Raw genomic sequence first — 11,657 nt, 5'->3', positions numbered from 1 at the left:
GTTTTATCTGTTTTCCTGGGAGTGCCGACATGATTCTCCCACATCATGCTTTTCTTTCTGTTCCCTGGGTTGCCCTTAGTCTGGCATGTGTTCTAGAACAAAAACACCCTTTCTGTAGAGGTGGTGGCCAGCACAGCCCGAAGGCCACTGTCAGAGCCTATGTATCTAGCCCCTCAAAGGCACAGTTTTTGATAATCTTTTGGGTTCTTTGGGGATAGCACAAGGCAGGAGAGTGGAGAGTAGGTAGGAAGGACAGCCGACAGCAGCTGGGAGACCACCTCAAAGAAACCTGACAGAAGCTGCAAGGGAGAGTTCCCCCAAAAGGCTTTGGAGGCCGAGTTTCTTGGCTTCAAGAGTCAGGAGATGGACTTTGCAGGGACTGAGACCACTGGGAGTAAGAAAGAAGTGAGAGGAACTGAGGGTGAGGGTGAAGGAATAGAAGCAGGACTTGATGGCCCAAAAGGCTGTCATGCTTGAACACCTAGAACACAAAGGAATCAGAGTGGGGGAGGAAAAATAATTTCCTTCTACCTTTTTAAGTTCTTCTGGTTGGTCTAATCAATTGATACAAGGCAGATTAACAGGAGAAAATAACCAAATTTATTACATATGTACATATGGTAGTAAGAAAAGGGGGCCCAAGGACAAATAGGGCTATTGAGCTAATATGCCATTCTAGATGAAAGGGAGGGAGGTATCAGGTCTGGGACTTCAAATGGAAAGTAGTTCATTTGCAGGTTAGGCAACAGTCTGAGATAACAAGCCCAGAGCTATCCCAAGGCTGCCCATGACTGATGAATGAATGAACATCCAGACAGTGTGTGCTGCATGTGAAATGTTGGTGGCCACAAAACTAGCTGAGGTCACTGAGGGCTGGGAGAGGGGCTTGGAAAGGTGCTAGGGAGCAGGAGAAATGTGAACCAGACCTTGACCCTGGTTAGCAGTTGGAGAAGCAGAGAGGAAAAGAAGAATTGTACTAAGTGATTAAAGAAAAAAAACAACATTCATGAAGCAAGGTGAGCTTAGGGGGCAGGTGGGTTTGAACATAGAGGAAGGGTCCTAGGAGGTAAGGCTGAGAGGCAGGTTGAAGCCAGATTATGGAAAGCACTGGAAAGCAGGCCAGGGACTTCAGTTTCTGTTACAGGCAGTGTCTTTTCCACTCGGTGCTCTAAGCCACACTGACCTGTCCCCACCCACACTCTGCTTTTCTTCCAGTACCACTTATTCTCTAGTACTTAAAAGTTTTCTTGCGTTAGTTTCTCTGTGGGATATATGTGTCACACTATGCCCTAATCAAGATGGTAAGTCTCATAGGACAGGTTACATGAAGATTTCCTAACTAGATATGACTGTGTGGTAGCACATCTTAGAAGCTGAGAGGTGAAGAAGGCTTGGGGAGACCCACAGAGAAGCTGGAGTCCTACTGTTGTGACAGCCAGAGTTAGTCCCACCACTGCGCAGTCACCATAACCAACACATTTGAAGTCTCTCTATGTTCATTTTAAAGCTGCTGGAGGCCCCTTGATGGTTTGGGCCTCGTTTGAGTAATTTCTCTATAGACCATATTTGATGTACTTCCCATTTGTGAATACAGAATCCTTACATATAAGTGGAGGGGACACTTTTCTGCCGGAGGGTCTTAAACCTTCCGGATTCTTTTGGGTTTTGCCTGGTCAAGTTCCTTGACTTTCCTGGAGAAAAAAAAAGTCTCATCATTTAACAAGAGAACTGCTGTGTCCCCCTCACCCCTTTCCCTTCTGGAGATTCTCATCCTTTGGTATTCCCAGCTGCCCCCTCTCAGCTTACTCCTGAGTAGGAAATCACCAGGAACTTGAAGAATCAGATGACTAAGGGCAAAAAACAAGAACTGCAGAGCAAACACGACTTGCTTGGATGTTTGCTTTGGTTTAAAGAGTTACTGGGGGTAGCAAACTCATCTTTTGTTTTGCTGGAAGCTTTATTTTCTTGGTAAATACCTGTTTTTGAGTAACAGTTTCTCCATGTGACCAAGAGATTCTTAAAATAGATCTGACTTTCTTCTCTGTAGATCAGCCAGGATAGTAACAGTGACCCCTGGGCCATTGGTCCCACTCACATGCCAGGACAGTGGCCAACCAGGAGCATGTGGGCTTCTTACCTGCCCAGGGCATAGTGGTTCATTCATCTCACTACCTTTTGAACCATGGCTTCTGGCGGCCCTGACCACCACCTCGTGGTAGAGTCCTCACACAAGTGTTCACTGCTGCAGGCACTATGAGAGACCCTCACAGTGGGGCATGTGTATAAACTGTCTCATGGACCTGACGTTACTTTGGTTCTGCATACACTGGTTTCTCATGGCAGCAAGGGCAGCTAAATTGGGATGGAGGTGAACACAGGACTGGAAAGAGGCCATAGCTAGTGGTTTCAAGGAAGAAGGGCAAAATCTCCTTCTCAACAGGAGCCTGCGCATGCTGTTGCGGGGGAGGGGTGTCTGTAGCTGCTTCCTTGATTGAGCCCAGCCCTCAAGGCTCAGCAGTTGTTGGCTAGCCTCAGCTTATTTCCTCCTCCCTTTGCACATACTTTCATTGCTTCAAGACTAGCACTTTACAGACGCCCTCACTCCCTTGTCACATACCTACATGCTGCTGTGCTGCTTCTCTCTGTGGTCTGTGTGCCCTATGTACATGTTCCTCTTTTCTCCAAAGTGCTTCCCTTTTCGCTGTATCAGTTCAATCCTTCCCATCCTTCAAGGTCAGTACAAAGTCCTTCTCCATGCAGCCTCTCCAGAATGTTGCTTTGTCTTTCTCACAGTTTGGCCCTGGTTCTTGTCTCGTGTTATTGGATCAGCATTGTATGCCCAGAGAGTCTGTGAACTCCGGGACAGCAGAGACCATGTTGGATTCTTTTCACGTTTTGCCCACATTACCTACAATACTCTTATTCCCTAGGTCGCTTTTCTCCTCTTTGTCATTCACTTCTGAAACTCTCATTGCTGGTTGCACAGAGTTGGTGATTGGTAAATGTTTGCTACTTGGTTGGTTTATCTATAGTCTATATTAAGGAGAACTAAATAATCATTAAAATGATAAAAGGCTCATCATGATCCATGAGCCTTATTTGGGATTCTTGAAAATGGGCATATTCTAAACACATAATAGACTTCACTTGCATTTCTTTTTCATTTAGTTACTGACCAAGGGATCTGACTCTAGCCTCTTATTTTAGTTAGAACAATTCAAATTAGCAAACATTACATGAGTATCTTGTATGTGTGCTTCACTGTGCTGGATCCTGGTAATGGGATCTGAGTCCCTACTCTTGGAGAAGAGAGTTGAGAAGGCCTTTATTAGTCACTTTATTATTTCCTTCTCAGGCTCAATGGGAAGTGACCACAATCACTGAGTGCAACCACAGGCTGTTCAGGGCAAGGAAAAAGGAGGGAGGGAGTTCCAAGGGGCCAGAAGCTAGAATGAAGGATTTCAGCTTCCCAGAGCACAAATTGGTTGATTCTCCAAGTAAATACCATGGCATGTGGTGACTCAAATGACCAATTATGCAAGTGGCACAGCAGTCACCAGAACCAGAAGAGACCTCTGAGTGAGGGGAGCCAGCCCCAAAGGCTTTCTGGGGAGCAGCCAAACTTTTAACAGTCAGGGAACAAAGTCAGCAAAGGTTTCTGAGAAGAGCTAAATCTGTCCAGGTTGCCTGAGGTGCCTGAGGGCATGAACTTCAGGGAAAAAAGTAGCAATGAGGAACCACTTAGGTGCCAGTGAGAGAGACCAGGAAAAACAGCACGGGTGGCTGGTGAGTCACAAAAGCGAAAGAGGGAAATCTCACCAATGTTGATCAGTAGCAGCTGCTTAGTCATATCTGTGTGTGTGTGTGTGTGTGTGTGTGTGTGTGTTGGGTGAGGGGGTGGAGCAGGGGCATGGGACAGGTTGTCTTTAACTGAGGCATTCAAGGCATTCTCTGATTTAGGGACAACAGAAGACCAGACCCACATTAAGCTCCCACTACCTCTAATGACTTACAGAAATGTAACATTTTCTCAAAACAAAACAGATAAACAACTGAGAGTTATAAAAGCATGTCAGCTCATACCCCTGACTGGTATATACAATGTCCAGGGTACAATAGCGTGGTGACATAATAGTAGGATCCCATCTATTGATGGTCCACAGAGAAAAGTGTGACACCATAGTCAATTTGGACAATGTGTCTAATTTGCAAGGAGCTGGAGGAAGTCAAGATGAAGAGTTATCTTGCTTACCCAAGGGTAGCGGTCAAGGGTAAGATGAGCAAGAGAAAGTAGAATGTGAGGGTGCACTTGTCATTGCCTGTTGGTACCTTTTTATAAATGCTATCTTGTTCAATTTTTTGAGGTATGTATCATTCTCATTTGATAGTTAAGGAAACTGACACTCATAGACACTACATACTCTCAAAAGAGCATGTTGATGATAATTATTAAAGTCAGTTAAACAGGCTGCCTGGCTCCTAAGCCCAGGCTTGCTCTTCTCCACCACGTGTTTTCCAGGGCCCAGTGTAATTAGGACATGGGGGAGGAGATCAGTTTTATGAGGAACTTCCTGCTCATAAAACTTTCTGGATTGCGGGCCAATCGAAAGCTAACAATCAACCAACACCCCTTATAGGTCAACTCAATACTATCCTACTTGGAATTCCTCTCTCTCTATATTTTTACAAATGATATTTCTTTGAGAAATTAATTTAACTGGGTGAGAGGTAGGTGCCATTGCCTCTTTTCCTTTGCTTTTAGCATATGATAACCCTTCTGGTCATATCCCAGTCTCCTTGGTCTCTGCCCTCAGTGCAGAGAAAGTACGTATTTGCCCAACTCTTATACCAAATGACTCTCAGCAGCATGGACTCTGATCTGAACTAAGTCAACTCAGCAGGAGTGGGTGGCCTTCTACTGACTCTCCTAGGAAACACCTGTGCGCCTCAGGTTTTCCTGGATCTGTGTTAATGGTACCAGTGCTTGGGTGGGGACAGAGTGGACAGCAGCCTACTTTTCTGCAGGAAATCCAGAAATGGTCCCACCAACTTTTCCAGGATGAACTCAAAATGCTTCTAGTCACCCTTAAATTCTCCCACTTCCTTTCTTCTGTCACTTCAAGTATGGCTACACATGCTTGTAACACATGTCTAATACTCGAGAGGGGACCAAGAAATGAGAATCTCATACCTCAAGACAGTTATTCAGAGGCAGGCGTAGGGGCTTCTTGTCTTCCCCTTTGTTTGTCCAAAGGCTGGTCTTAGGGTTGTGTCGTGGGTGTCTTCTCAGTGTGCTGATTTTCTGTGGGCCATCTCATTCTTCAGTATGGCAGTGATTGCCACTTACATGTCGAAGACCTTGAAATCTCTCTTCTCAGATCCCAGTACCTGCCTGTCCACCAGACACCTCTCCTTGGAAGTCCCTCAGGACACACTGACTGCTCTGTCTACATCCTAAAGGTCAGCAGCTCAGGCAGAGGTAAGCCTCTGACCTGTGGGGTTTCACAGCTCCCCTTTCATTGTTGTTGCTTTGTGAGGCAGTTTAGAGTGGTGGAAGGAATCACAAGTTTCAGAATTACCCTTGTGTTCAGTCCTCGCTATCTCTGTCTGTATTTACCCAAAAGCTACAGGTCCAACTTTGAGGCAGGCAGTATGGAGCCCCATTCAGGATTCTAGATCTGATTCTAATGCAATGTAATTCTAATGCAAGTCAGCTGGGTAGCTTTGGACAAGTCCCTCTATCATTCTGGGTCTCTTGAGATAGTTGGACTGGGTGACTTTGGGGTCCTTTCTAACCCTAACCTTTCAGGATGAAGCATTCTAGTGCTTCTAGGTAGGACGTTTTATTCAGACTAACTGGCTAATAGTTTTTTGCTGGGAGAAGATACTGGAAATCTCAGCAACTTGGCATATTTCATTGTTTTTCTGTAGCTTTATCTAGACCTCTCTAAATGAGTCTGAGAACTAGTTGTTAGTTTCAACACTGTCCAACATACAGACTCTTGTTACAGTAGGTATGTGCACAGTAGGCTTAAAGATGAAGGTAAAAATATCTCCACCCCACACAGACACCTATTTTTGTCTGACTTGTTTACATCCCTTTGCCTGACACATGTACTGGCAGAAGCAGCTGTTGCCTGAACACATGGGGCAAGTGTCTGTCTGCACAGGTGACTGCATAAGGGAGCCGCAACTCCAGGTCGGTAACTGCTGCATGAGGTGTCAGAGGCACAAGTGACGCGTCTAAGTGAGCTGTCATTTTTACAAGTCTTCACCCTGGTAGGTGCATAGTCACTCTAAAACTGTTCAGGGGACTCCTGTTTATTTCTGATAGTAAATTAATTTAAATTTTATTCAAAGCAACATAGGTCTTGTTGAAACAAAGCAGATATGCTCCGAACACTTATCATCACTGCAGTCCATTAGCACCTCCCTCCCACTCTGATCCCCAGCGGCAATTGCATTCAAGTGTTTCTGCTGTTTTTGGTGTTTTTACTTCCATATTTTTAAATAATACATTCTCTTACTGCTGTCACTACATTAATAATTTGACATTTATTTTTTACCATCAATGAGGTTTAAGATCTTTTATACCCTCTTTTCTTTCTCTCATGATTCCATTCCTCCAACAGAGAATTGAAAACCATATTCAGTGTTTAAATTCTTATGACCACTGAACCATTGTTCATGCTAAGCCAGTGGTGAATATCAATTCAACCTTCTGTTTTTTCAGGTACTTTATGATTGCCTGCTTCTTCCTCCTCCTCTTCCTCCTCTTTTGTCAGCGACCTTTGTATCTATGGCTAAATTCCCCTACACCATTTAACAACCTCTCTATACCAGTTTCCAAATTTCACATTACTCTTGAAGCCTGCATGCATCCAGCTCCATTTTTTTTTCTGGAGATCTTCCTCCAGGAGCCTCTGTCTTCCAGCCCCTCTTTGGCTTGTTCTCCTGACCAGCTGCACACCTGTGCACACGAGACCTCCCTTCACACTCATCCAGGGACTTTCTTTATCTTCTTCCTACAAGGAGGAAGGAGGACTTCCTTCCTATTGCATCTTCTATTTTCTGGTTCTCATGCCCTCCCTGTTCTTGATTTACACCTCACTTTGCTTAGAGAAATTCTCTAAGAATTTCTGAGAAAGGGTACATAGGCATTAAGTATTTTGAAATCTTGCTTTTGTCAAAATGTCTGTATTCTATGCTTACACTTAATTGGTACCTTTAGTTGGGGATATATAAAAAATTTGCTTCAAAAATTTTTTTGTCTATTAGTGTCTAGAGCTGTTGAGAAGTCTACTGCTATTCTTATTTCCCATTTCTTTATCTGCAATCTATTCCCCTCCCCCCACAGAAGCCTTTGTTTATCCTTAGAATGTTAAATTTCCATTATTATATACTTTAGTGTCTTTAAATTTATGATGTAGTGTACTCAATGGGCCTTTGTCTATAACTTTGTATTCTTAATTTCTTGTATTATATTTTTGGCAATGTCTTCTCTATCATTTTATGCTTCTTTTTGGAACTATTATTGGTCAGAAAAATAACCCCCTAGATTGATTCTCTAATTTTTTAAATCTTATCCATCACTTCACACACTTTTTGTACTTTTGGGGAGACTCCTTCACCTTAAATTTTTACATCTCCCACTGAGTATCTCTCACTGAGTTATGAGTATTGTGTCTTTACAATTAACTTTTATGATTAAGCACTTTTTCTTATTCTCATGGTTCTCTTTGTTGTTTTTGCATCTTACTCTTTATTTTCGGATATCATCTTTCTCCTATCTCTCTGAAGATGCTAATGACACTAATTATATATTCGTGGTAGTTGTGTGCTTTCTGAATTGCCTCTGCTTCCTCTAGCTTGTTTTATTACTGTTTCTTATTATCTCCATCCTTCATGTTGAAAGTTTTTCTTAGGTATCTGATGCTTCCTAGTTGTCTGTTCTTAGTTAAGAGAGAGGTTTGTCAACTAACTGGTGGGCCACATTTTAGAGGGCCCCAAGGTGGCAAGTGAGCTTTTTCATACCCAGCTGGTCATACTCAGAAGACAGGAAATGTAGGATAAAAGTCACTGAAACAGGAGTCAATGAATTAGTATGGTTGGTAAAAGTTCAATGTTTTTCCTTCTTTCATTTGGGCTGACATTTCTTGTTGTTATTGTTTTCTTTCATCCCTGAAGTTTAGAAATCGTCAGAGGGATCAATAGGTGATCACCCTTCTGAGGTAATGTCAGATGCTGTCTGAAACTTGGAGCTGGATGCAAGGTTGGAACTTCCACTCATTGCACCTGAAGAACACCTCCTCTTTGGGGATGGGCACAGACAGCCAGCTGGAAAAGATAAAAGGAAAGATTACTTGGGTATTATGACTACCCACAGAATTGATGCAATTGTGCCAAACAAGAATGGGACTATTGTTTATATACAAAATCCTAATGTTTTATGATCTTTGTGTTTGACTTTCAAGGGAGCAGCTTTTTGCAATATTGCTAGATGACTAATAATGTTATTAGAAAGCTTCTGAAATAGGGCAGTTGTGTGGGAGTAAAGAAATAAGTAAAGAAGTTGAAATGTCTTCTCCCTGCTCTGAAAACAAGAAGTTTTTAACTTTTAAATGAAAAGTGCCAGAACTATGCTCCCTCAGTTCCAGCCAGGCCTGCCATGCACAAACATCAAGCCCATCCCTGAACCCAAGGATAATGCTTCTTACTGTTTGATCTATCTATTCGTTTGTCCATTCAACCACCTATTCTTATTCTACCTCCTTGTCAAGACCAAGTCTAAGAAGTTTTGCCCAGCCATTCAATTCTACTGATTTCCTCTTTCCCTGAATACCTGGAGCTATTGGCATCACACATTCTAGCTTGCAGTCATTTATGATTTAGGTTGTTCTTGGGTTGAGTAACAGACACAAATGCCCCCCAAAGGCTGGGGATTTGTAAATGAAGTCTTCCCTGTGAGTCAGCTAATAGAGAGCTCGGAGGCCTGTGATGAACTGGAGAATGAGCACTCTCATTAATGAACAGTCTCACCTTCTCTCTAGTCACTTGCTTTCTGGTAGGAATGCAGGTTAAGAGTCATATATCTCTTAGTTTTTCAAGAGATACCAGATAGCCAGCTTTTTATGTGATTTAAAAAAAAATGACAGTTCAATTTTACAAAAGCACTGTGTAGGGCAAAGACAATGGATGTGTTACACTGTAGGCTGGCAGCCTCTGTTGTCAGTTTTCTCTTTCCATGAAGTGATGAGCTTCTTGAGCTCCTTGTTTCTGAATCCCCCACAGCAGCTCATGCATTGACCACCACGCATAGTAGAGGCCTAATAAATGCTGGTCCAGCTTTCCAGAACACCATATTCAAGCCAGACAAAATTATTACTTTAGCTGACCTTCTGTCACCTATAGACGGTGCAAAGAAAAATCTTCCTCTAAAACTCATTTATATACTAAAGCCTCCTCCTTGCCCCCTACTCTGGTAGGTCTTGATGCAGTTGTCTGGCAGGTATAACTGAGATATTAATGTGTTCTCTAACATCTTTGCATAAATGCTCCCTCAACCTTCCATTGCTCTAGAGCTACCACTAACAGTGTAAACTCACTATGTCTTTTTCGTCACTCATCCTTCTACACATACTATTCCCCAGAAATCACTATCAGTGAAAAGGCCACCAGTGGCCCCTCTGCCGCTACATGCGACAGTGCTAATCAGCCCTGCACACCTTCTAGCTGACTTGAATCAGTCTATAGCATTTCACACTGTTCGCTATGTCCTCCTCGAAACTCCTTTGTTCCTTTGTCTTTGGGGTTCTGCTCCCTCCTGAATTTTCTTCAGTCTTCTTAATGAATCCTCATTGAGTCCTCATTGGGCTCATTTTCTGCCCAGTCCCTAAAAGGCCAATTTTCTGCAGGTTTTACTCTGGGCCCTCTGCCCTCTCCCCTCTCCCTCCACAGATTCACCCTGGATGACCTTATTCTCTCCCATGACTCTCCTCTGCCCTTGTCCCATGAGTGCTGATGACACTCGGTTCTGCCATCTCTGCTCCAGACTCATGGAATCAGCTGCCTTCTGGCAGTGTCTGTCTCCATTGATATTTCAAACCCACACATCCAGTCCAAGGCTGAGCTCATCATTCCCAGTCTGCCTCCTGCTGCTCCTCTTCCTGTATCCCTGTTCTCTGTGAGAGGCATGCTCTCACCTAGTGGCACACGCGTGAATTCCATGACTCCATCCAGTGTAGGGCTACCCAATGAGCCCAAAAGGCACCTGCTCAAAACACCAAGAAAACAAAACTAAGGAGCCAAAAAATAATTTTGAAGGAGTTTAGTGCTTCAAAAATGTGTCAAAGTAGCCACCCTAGAAAGACACAGAAGCTTTCTGAAATTCCTTATACCTCTTTTATGTCTTGATATTACCTTCACTTTGAATGATGTACTCAGGACAGTGGGTGGGCATAACCTTTTCCAGAGCTTAAAACCAGTAAGTAAGTTTTGACTATGGCCCTAGTCATCTTCAGCCACTGCGCCTCATGCCTAATTGGTTCCTGAGTCCTGTTAATTTTGCCTCATTGACAACAGTTGAATCAACTCTAATGCTCTCTTAGGTCTTTTGCTGTCTGCTACCTGGATTGCTATCTAAAGCAGCCTCACAGAACTGTGTATCTGCTTCCTGTATGCCATGCTCCTTCCTAAGATCTTTCCAGTGTGACCTAGTAAACACTAGGAAAGTTTCAATGACTTAGCCTGGCCGACAAGGCCCCGTAGGCCCTGCTTGTCCTCACTTGCTCTCCTCATCTCTTCACACTAGTTCACTTCTAGCTTTCACTCTACTCTTCCCAGGCTTACTCGACCCCTCACCACTCCCACGTGTCCCCATGGGAGGAATGGGTCTGCAGAAAAAGTGAAAGAAACGGCAGAAGAATCTAAACTTGTGATCTCCCGGAAAGAGATTAACGCCCCCACTCCCAGCTTTTCAAAACTTCCAAAGGAGGAATAATTAATGTGCAGAAAGACCTCAGCTGAGAAATCTTTTTCTTCTGCCCCAAGTGGTCTTTTGGTCATGGCTTTTGCCATCAAATGCAGGTAGATTTGTGACTGGGGCCACAGGCACAAGAGGGTCATTGTCTTCTTCCTCTCAATGCTCCACTCAGTGTGAGCATCTTCACATCACCAGCCACGAGCCAGTCACTCAGCTGACAGAACCCGTGTCTGCTGTAAACAGGGCCCAGGAGAGCACTCTGTGTGCCTCCGGTCAGGACTCAGCCTTGGCTGGGGAGGATGACATGACTCACTGGAGCCCCATCCTCTCCTCTCCCCGACATTGTTTGCCCATTTTCACGAGGGGGCTAAAATGGGAGATCGGGGGAGGCTGGAGAACATGGAGGAGGGGGCTGTTTGTTTTCTTCTTTGTGTTAACAATACAACATCTGTTCCCCAGCCTGGCAGCTGGACCAAAGTGGAATGATGTGAGCTTTCATTGCCCACTGGATCAGAGGGTGGGGAGTGGGAGAAGGAAGGAGGAGGGTGCGGTGAGTGCCAAGGAGCCCCTGAACAATAGCAACAGCAATAGCAGTGAAAATATCTTCAACACTACTTGCCACGGGGCTGGGTAACTGGATGTTCCAGCTGATCCACGCATTGTAACAAATGCACTG

The sequence above is a fragment of the Artibeus jamaicensis genome, unplaced genomic scaffold (genome assembly GCF_021234435.1).
Source record: "Artibeus jamaicensis isolate MK-2021 breed Jamaican fruit bat unplaced genomic scaffold, CSHL_Jam_final contig_327, whole genome shotgun sequence".
In the NCBI taxonomy this organism is placed as follows: Eukaryota; Metazoa; Chordata; class Mammalia; order Chiroptera; family Phyllostomidae; genus Artibeus; species Artibeus jamaicensis.
Note: the sequence above shows the minus strand (reverse complement) of the source record.